The following is an 8,328-nucleotide window of genomic DNA, read 5'->3' on the forward strand; positions in this document are numbered from 1 at the left end:
GGTACTCTCAACTTTCCGTCTTTCTTACGGTCTTCTCTGTGCCATCGCATCGCCTTGGCATGCTCTTTGTTTTGGAACAAACGTTTCAACCGTGGTATTATAGGAGAATACCACATCACCTTGGCAGGAATCTTCTTCCTGGGGCGCTCGCCCTCGACATCATCATGCTCATCGCGGCTGATCTTATAGCGCAATGCACCACATACCGGGCAAGCGTTCAAATCCTCGTACTCACCGCGGTAGAGGATGCAATCATTAGGGCATGCATGTATCTTCTGCACCTCTAACCCTGGACGGCAGACAGTCTTCTTTGCTTCGTACGTACTCTCGGGCAATTCGTTGTCCTTTGGAAGCATATCCTTTATCATTACCAGCAACTTTCCAAATCCCTTGTCAGATACACCATTCTCTGCCTTCCATTGCAGCAATTCCAGTGTAGTGCCCAGCTTGTTCTTGTCACCTACGCAATCCGGGTACAACAATTTTTTGTGATCCTCTAACATGCGCTGCAACTTCTTCTCCAAATCACTTGCGCAGTTTCTCTTTGCATCGGCAATGGCCCGACCTAGATCATCAACGGGCTCATCTGATGCCTCTTCTTCAACTTCTTCCCGCATTGCCGGCTCAGCTTCTTCCCGCATTACCGGCTCAGCTTCTTCCCCCATTGTTGTATCATCGTATTCAGGGAACCCATGGCCAGGATAGCTGTCGTCGTCCTCTTCTTCTTCATTGTCTTCCATCATAACCCCTCTTTCTCCGTGCTTGGTCCAAACATTATAGTGGGGCATAAAACTGGACTCAAACAGGTGGACGTGAATGGTTCTTGACGTAGAGTAATTGCGACCATTCTTACAGCCAGCACATGGACAAGGCATAAAACCATCCGCCCGCTTGTTTGCCTCAGCCGCAAGAAGAAAAGTATGCACGCCCTCAACGAACTGGGGAGAGCATCGGTCATCGTACATCCATTGCCGGCTCATCTTCATTACACAACACCGAATAGACCAAATTAATACAAGTTCATACATAAAGTTCATACAACACTTAAATGCAACAAACAAATAACGCTCTAGCTAAAGCATTTAAATGCAACAACAAATGCGATCAAGATTGCAACTAAGGTAACAATTGATCCAACAGCATAATGATACCAAGCGTCACTATCGATGGCATATTTTCTAATCTTTCTAATCTTCAAGCGCATTTTCTCCATCTTGATCTTGTGATCATCGACGACATAGGCAACATGCAACTCCAATTCCATCTTCTCCCCCTCAATTCTTTTCAATTTTTCTTTCAAGTACTCGTTTTCTCTTTCAACTAAATTTAACCTCTCGACAATAGGGTCAGTTGGAATTTCCGGTTCACATACCTCCTAGATAAAAATATCTATGTCAACTTGATGGGCATAATTTGTCATAAACATGAAATGCAACAAATAGTTTTAAAAGAGAATATACCACATCCGAATCATAACAAGGACGAGGGCCGACGGGGACGGATATCAAAACCATGGCACTATGTATAACAAACAACGTACGGGTAAGATAATTATTATACGAGTAACTATATATCCAAATCACACAAACATCAATTTTTTATATAAAATTTCATGAACAAGAGGCTCACCACAAGGTGGTGCCGCCGACGGGACGGTGCGGGCGATCGACGGTGGTTATGACGGAGATTTAGAAGGCACTAAGTAAACCACACCTACATATGCAAACTAAGTGTTATTTTAACCTCAAATTGCATATAAATCAAATACTACCACATATAATTCCTCCCAAATTACTAAAACCCACAATTAATCACTATATAAACCAATGCAAGAGCTAATCTAGCAATGAGAGATGAAAGGACAAAGTTGCTAACCTTGGTGATCATTTGAATGGATGAGGGCCTGCAAATCTTGACAAATTTGGGGCAAATTTTGTGATGAACTCGAGAGGAAGAAGGGAAGAACAGAATAGAGGGAGAGGGGAAAAGGGGAAGAACAGAGTGCGGGTGGACGAAGGATTTATATAGGACGACCTTTAGTACCGGTTCGTGCCACGAACCGGTACTAGAGGTGCTGGAAGGGCCCCACTCTGACAACATCCTGCCACCACTCTCATTAGTACCGGTTCGTGGCACGAACCGGTGCTAAAGGTTTGCCACGAACCGGTACTAAAGAGCTCCTCCCGGCTAGCCGTTGGAACCGGCACTAATGGACACATTAGTGCCGGTTCTATTATAAACCGGGACTAATATGTCTCACATTTGACCCTTTTTCTACTAGTGAGCTGGAGTCCATGCCAACAATTCTTGGGGATGTCAAGAATTTGAGAGTACTCAAAGTGGATGAGTGTGACGCCCTGACAACATTTTCTGATGGAATGTATGGAGTCACCGTGCTCAAAGAGTTGTGGATGCATAGGTGCCCAAGGATAGAGACACTACCCGAGGGACTCATCCAGCCGCTCCCAGCACTTGAGGAACTCTATGTCCTGGACTGCCCCAGCCTAGAGGGAGCCTTCTCAAGAGGGCCATTTGCTATATGTGTCGCTTGCATTTGATTGGGATGGTTGTGTCTATTTTTGTGTATAATGTTATGCTTGTGGGATGACTGTTGTAGTCGTTGAGTCCGCTGGCTACATGTATGTGTAAAACGTAGTATTTTTGGAAAACTACCCGACACCCAATATGACGTGTTAACGTAGTATTTTGCATAACTTAACTTGTGATGTTAATTAGATCTTGTATTTTTCTTTTCTTCAAACCTCCTCCGCTGCTTATTTTTTATTCTCCCAAAGCAGCAAGGACGGCTTAAGTCACAAGTAATTTGGCTAGTAATTTCTGATTAGTTGTATGTCTAAACTTGCTACAACCTATAACACCTACCCTTTAAATATGACTTGCATATGACTTGCATATGACAGATATGTAATTTCTCATGGCGCTCAAGCACCAAGCGTATGACTTGCATGTGACAGATATGTAAATTGGCCGTTTGGCATCACCGCAAACAGAAGAATTTTTTTTTTGAGGAAAAGGGTTCACCCAAGTGTAGTACAGCAGTATGTGCCAGTACTCTGTTGTTTGACAGTATATGACAGTATATTTTCACCTGAGTATATTTTTTTGAAAGAAATGTTTGACAGAGTACTTTGTACAAGTAGTAGTGAAACTGGGACGTTATAGACCATATGTCAGTACTGAAGAATGTAAGTATATAGTAAAGTGTTATTACTGAATACCTCTCTTTTGATTCATAATATGTGTGAGATCATCCTATATTGGGAAAAGTATATTTTTTTGTCCCTGAACTCTCTGAAAAGTATAGAAATGGTCCCTCAACTCTAAAACCAGCAAAACTCAGTCCCTCAATTTATCAAACCGGATTAGTTTAGTCCCTCTGCTCACTTGAAGTGGTTTTTGAGTTGACGTGGCGTGGTTTTGACCGTTCTTTGTCCACGTGGCAATATTACTCTGATCATTTCTTCTTATTACTGCTGTAGTCATTTTGTGGAGCACATGGCGTATGGTGTCAGCCGCTCCTGGCAGCATGCCTCTGTCCCGAGGTTCAGCGATTCAGAGCTTGTGATGGCGGCGAGCAGGTAGATAAGAGAGCGCACAGTGTGCAAAAGGCAGTAACGACTAATGAGGGATCGTCGGATCGAGTGGCAGCGGCATCGGGGTCGAACTCGTACTCACCTCATGACGCCCGTACCGGAGCTAGGCGGTGAGCACGACGCAGCGGCGGGCTGAGCTCGGCTGCCACAGAGTGTCCAACATCATCAGAGCTCGTCCGAGGACGGCGAGAAAGAGCAGCACCTGCTATTGTGATTCGCAGCGGCGGCAACTACGTATTGCTGGTTTCAAAGTTAAGGGACCATTTCTATACTTTTGATAGAGTTTAAGAACGAAAAATATACTTTTCCCTCGTATATTTGTGAGGACGCATTGTTCATCGGCTGAGTACCTGCCAAGTTGAGAGTATGATGAACTGTTGGATGGTTCAGGCTAAGATTCCTTCAGACAAAGAAAAGTGCCAACTTTGGGGCAGAAATTTTGGCAGGGGTTTTAACCCAAGTGTGAAGTTAGCTTCTTCCACTAATAAGGAGTATATTCAAGTCAAGTCAACCCACCAAGCAGCAAAGCTTCAGGTGGAGCAATGCTGGCGAACACACGCGCACATCGGTCTAATTACTGTCAAGACCAACTCGACACCAAGCAGGCGGCTACCGGAGAGAGCCCCAGCCCCAGGTGCACCACGCCGCCGAGACCCGCTGCCATCCATGTTGAATATGCAACACCGCTCCACCTCTTAACCACTCCAGCCAACACTAGCCAGGGCCCCGGCCAGCCCAACCCTCCGCAACCCATACAAGCGCTCGAGCTCGGCCAGGCTCCGCGCGCCCTAGACTAGCACCACGCCATCACCCAAACCGCCGTCCCGGGCCACACGGCCTTGAGTTGAGCATGGCAGAGAGAGAGCCCGGAAGCATGCGCTGGTGGCGGTGAGGGGAGGAGGCTAGATGGGATAGCCTTGCCCCAGCAGCTAGGGTTAGCCCCCCTCGGTCGCTCGGAGGAGCGACGTGATGGGGTGCGCGAGGGGGTACCCTCACGTCTGGAAGGAGGTTCGCTGGTCTCTCAAGATGCCACTGTTGGCCGTCAGCTGCCCCTTGTCTCACCATTTTTTCATCAACACCAATGCAAACATAAGTTTGTATGTGATAGCCAGCTTATTTCGTTCCAAAATTAAAAAATGATGAACAATTGCAAGAAACGTGAACAATGAAACTTTCAAGTCACAGCGTATGTTATTCTCATTGGTTGTGTCCAAACTCAGTGCTCTAGCTCTTAGAGTCTTACTTAGTATATACACCTGAAAACAATATGCCACTCTTAAAACCAGCCGACTAAATTAAGCTAGTAATCCTACCATGGATTCGCCAAGTTAAAAATATCATGAAGGAATGCTGGAGAACGATTAGGGTAGTAGTAACAAAAATTGATGATACTTAATTGGTGGTGCCATTTTGTACCATCAAGTATGGGTAGGGATGCGGTGGCTCATTTATGTTTTTCAGTTATTAGGGACAGTTTGAGGTGGGTGGGTGGTATCTTAATTAGATAGTCTGCATTCAGATATATACATGCGATATTGCTAAACAATTTGAAGGTTTTTTGATTCGCATGATTCTCGAAACGCAAAAATAGAGTGTCATGTCCTCTTGTATTTTGTAAAAAGAAAGAAAGAAAAACAGGAATTTAGATGGAAGAATGTTTGATAGCACATGTAAACACGGGAATTCTACTATTATCTTTGAGTGGATGAAAATTTTCCTTCAAAATGAAAATAAATCCCAAAAATTTCCATCCTCTAAATAAAAGATCAAAGTTCTTAGGAATCAACTGCTCAAAAAGAAAAACCTATGGAATTCCATTGAATCAAAGGAACCCTGAAGGTCGACGAGTACTGGTTATGGTCTTTGATGCGGAGGTGGGCGGGTGATATTTATGGACTTAATTATTAGTTGCTCAATGAGCAATCGGATCTGAGCTTTATCTCGTCTATATTGTTCACACTGTTTGGGTGGTTGGCACATTGATTAATAATTGAAGGTCTCAGAGTGCATATAAATATGCATGCATCAACCACTTAGTGATGTCGCCTGATGGCGTCATCAACACAGTATAGTAATGTACGTGCACCAATGTCATTGCCAGTCTTAATGTACTGCTCCCTCTGTTTCATATTAGTTTCCACTGAAACGGATGCATCTAGACGTATTTCAGTGCTAGATACATCCATTTGAGCGACAACTAATATGAAACAGAGAAAGTACTAGAAACGTATGAGCGTGATTCATGAGTGCACAAGGAAAGCCATGTGCATACTCCGTCGGTGATTAATTTTGAGAGGCACGTATCAACCACTCGTGTTGAACATCTATAAATAGCCTCTTTCTCATCCATCCATGGTACCAAGTCACAACTACTCCAATCCGCTCACACACACACACAATCCTAGCTAATAAGCCACCATGTCGCCTCAGTCTTTCACCTTGGAGACCACCACCACCACGCCTGCTGCCAATCCTACTTCCAATCCGCTCCAGCTGGCCATGAGATGATCCAGCACAAGAAGCTTCTTCTCCACTTGTACGCCTACCAAAACGTCCAGAAAACCCCAGATGCTAACCAGGCAGTCATAGTTGAGTCAAAGCACCACGAGTGTTTCGGAATCCTCGCTGCTAATGACTGGACCGTGTACGATGGCCCTGGCCACAATGCAAACCTTGTCGCGCACGCTCATGGTTTGCACCTCGGGGCTAGCATGGCCAAAGAGAACTGGTTCATCTGTTTCAACATGGTCTTCGTCGATCAGAGGTGAATAATTATTTTTGTCTAGCTTAACTATCTCTCTTTGAAATTTTACCGCATTGATTAAAGTTTGCACTGGAGCCATAATAGGGTTTATGCAATTCAAACACCGTAAAGAAAATACTTCATCTTGAAATCGCGTCAACTATGTCTATATACTAGGAATAGGTTTACAGGTTCCAGTTTCAAGGTGATGGGGGACTTTCAAGGCATTGCCCACAACGGTGAATGGGCAATCGTTGGTGGGACCGGAGAGTTTGCATATGCACAAGGTGTCATCGCCTTCAGGAAGACCCAACAATCCGAGAGAAACGCTAGGATCGAGCTTCATGTTCGTGCTATGTGCCTTTCCTTCTTAAGACCTCTGGTGTGTTGCTTGGCCGTGCCTACCTAGCTACTCTAGTATGTTCATTCTCTAGCTTGTTTTAACGACACCCGAGTCCGACCAGCTTTCTCTAGGTGACGGGAGCGCCATCGCCAAGATCGGCCCTTGGGGTAAAATAAGTGCGGACTTACTCGACATCCCCACGACACCACAGCGTCTAGAGCGCATCACCATCCGCCACGGTGTTGTCATTGATTCACTTGCATTTTCCTTCATTGACAAAGCTGGTGAACCATATAACGTTGGCCCGTGGGGTGGCCCACGTGGGGATAACAAAGACACGGTGGGTTCATCCGTTTAACTGATATTTTTTCATATGTAAGCACTTGTAATGTGATTCCTACATGCAATTCTATTAACTTGATGATCTCTTCTCTTGCATACCGATTGAGCTTGCCGTTTCAGAGATCGTTAAGGAAGTCTCTGGGACAGTTGGTTTCTTCGCAGAAGATAATGTCGAATATAATGCTATAGCATCCCTCACCATTACCACAAATGTCCGCATGTACGGTCCCTTCGGAGAAACACGGAGCACCCCTTTCAGTGTTCCAGTGCAGGACAATAATAACATCGTGGGTTTCTTTGCGTGCGCTGGTAAATACATGGAGGCGCTCGGGGTTTACGTGCGTTCACCCGTTTCAACCTAGTACGTCACTGGGTGTTGTGTCACACCCTGTATGTCTTCCATGTTTTTATGTTGTGGCAATAAGGAAGAAGTGTGTTATATTTTTTGTAAACTTGTTGGTTTACTTATCAGCACAATTCTGTTATCAATCAATGCAAAATAATGTTCGTACCTTTGCAGAGAAACTTTATCACGCTTACCATATTGTACTCTATTAGAAAATAAATAGTGATGCATGAATTGTTTATGACGAAAAAGAATACTTTCATCAAGAAATACAAAATGAATAGAGTCCAAGGACCACAAAAATTGTGAAGATCATTGATTTATTCGTTTTCACGAGTCTAACAAGTATGAAAACAAAATGGAATGGTGAAAATCACTTGTGTTCATGAAATTATCATGGAGACCTTTTGTACTATGGGTAGAATATATGAGCAATTTTCCATTAATGGGGTTAAGACTAAACTTCCTTACCTCACTTGTCATGCATGAATGGGCCATATGACCTATGAGATTTTCCTAAGGATTATGGTAAACAATAAATGGGCTAGGCCCAATAATAACACTACAATTTGTTCAATGTTTTGATCACTAATACAGGACCCCTCCTTAGCGGCGTTCTTGTTGAACATCTAGTAATGGAACATCTATAAATGTCCTATCGCATGCAGTTTGACAAACTTAGTAGTTGCTCTGTTTCAAGCGACCAAATGCATGCAGTTTTTTTCCGGGATACTTGGTTCATCACAAGACAAGAATCACTCGATCTTTGTGCACTGAGTATCACGATAGTTGGTGGTGAGTACCACGGTCTTCGTGCACTGAAATTCTGGCAATAAAATTCAGAATCACTCAATCTTCATGTGGAGCACAGCCCGCGGCACCTGCCATCGCCGGATCGGCCGGGGGCCGGCAGGTCCACCACCACCAGGAAGCGCCGCAG

At 44.4% G+C, this 8,328-nt stretch overlaps 1 pseudogene; it reads left to right on the forward strand.

Annotated features, from left to right (window-relative positions):
* Positions 1-6,032: 6,032 nt before the first annotated feature.
* LOC123176030 (uncharacterized) lies at positions 6,033-7,581 on the forward strand (annotated as a pseudogene).
* The last annotated feature ends 747 nt before the right edge of the window (positions 7,582-8,328 follow it).

This window comes from Triticum aestivum, unplaced genomic scaffold, assembly GCF_018294505.1.
Source record: "Triticum aestivum cultivar Chinese Spring unplaced genomic scaffold, IWGSC CS RefSeq v2.1 scaffold179685, whole genome shotgun sequence".
Lineage (NCBI taxonomy): Eukaryota > Viridiplantae > Streptophyta > Magnoliopsida > Poales > Poaceae > Triticum > Triticum aestivum.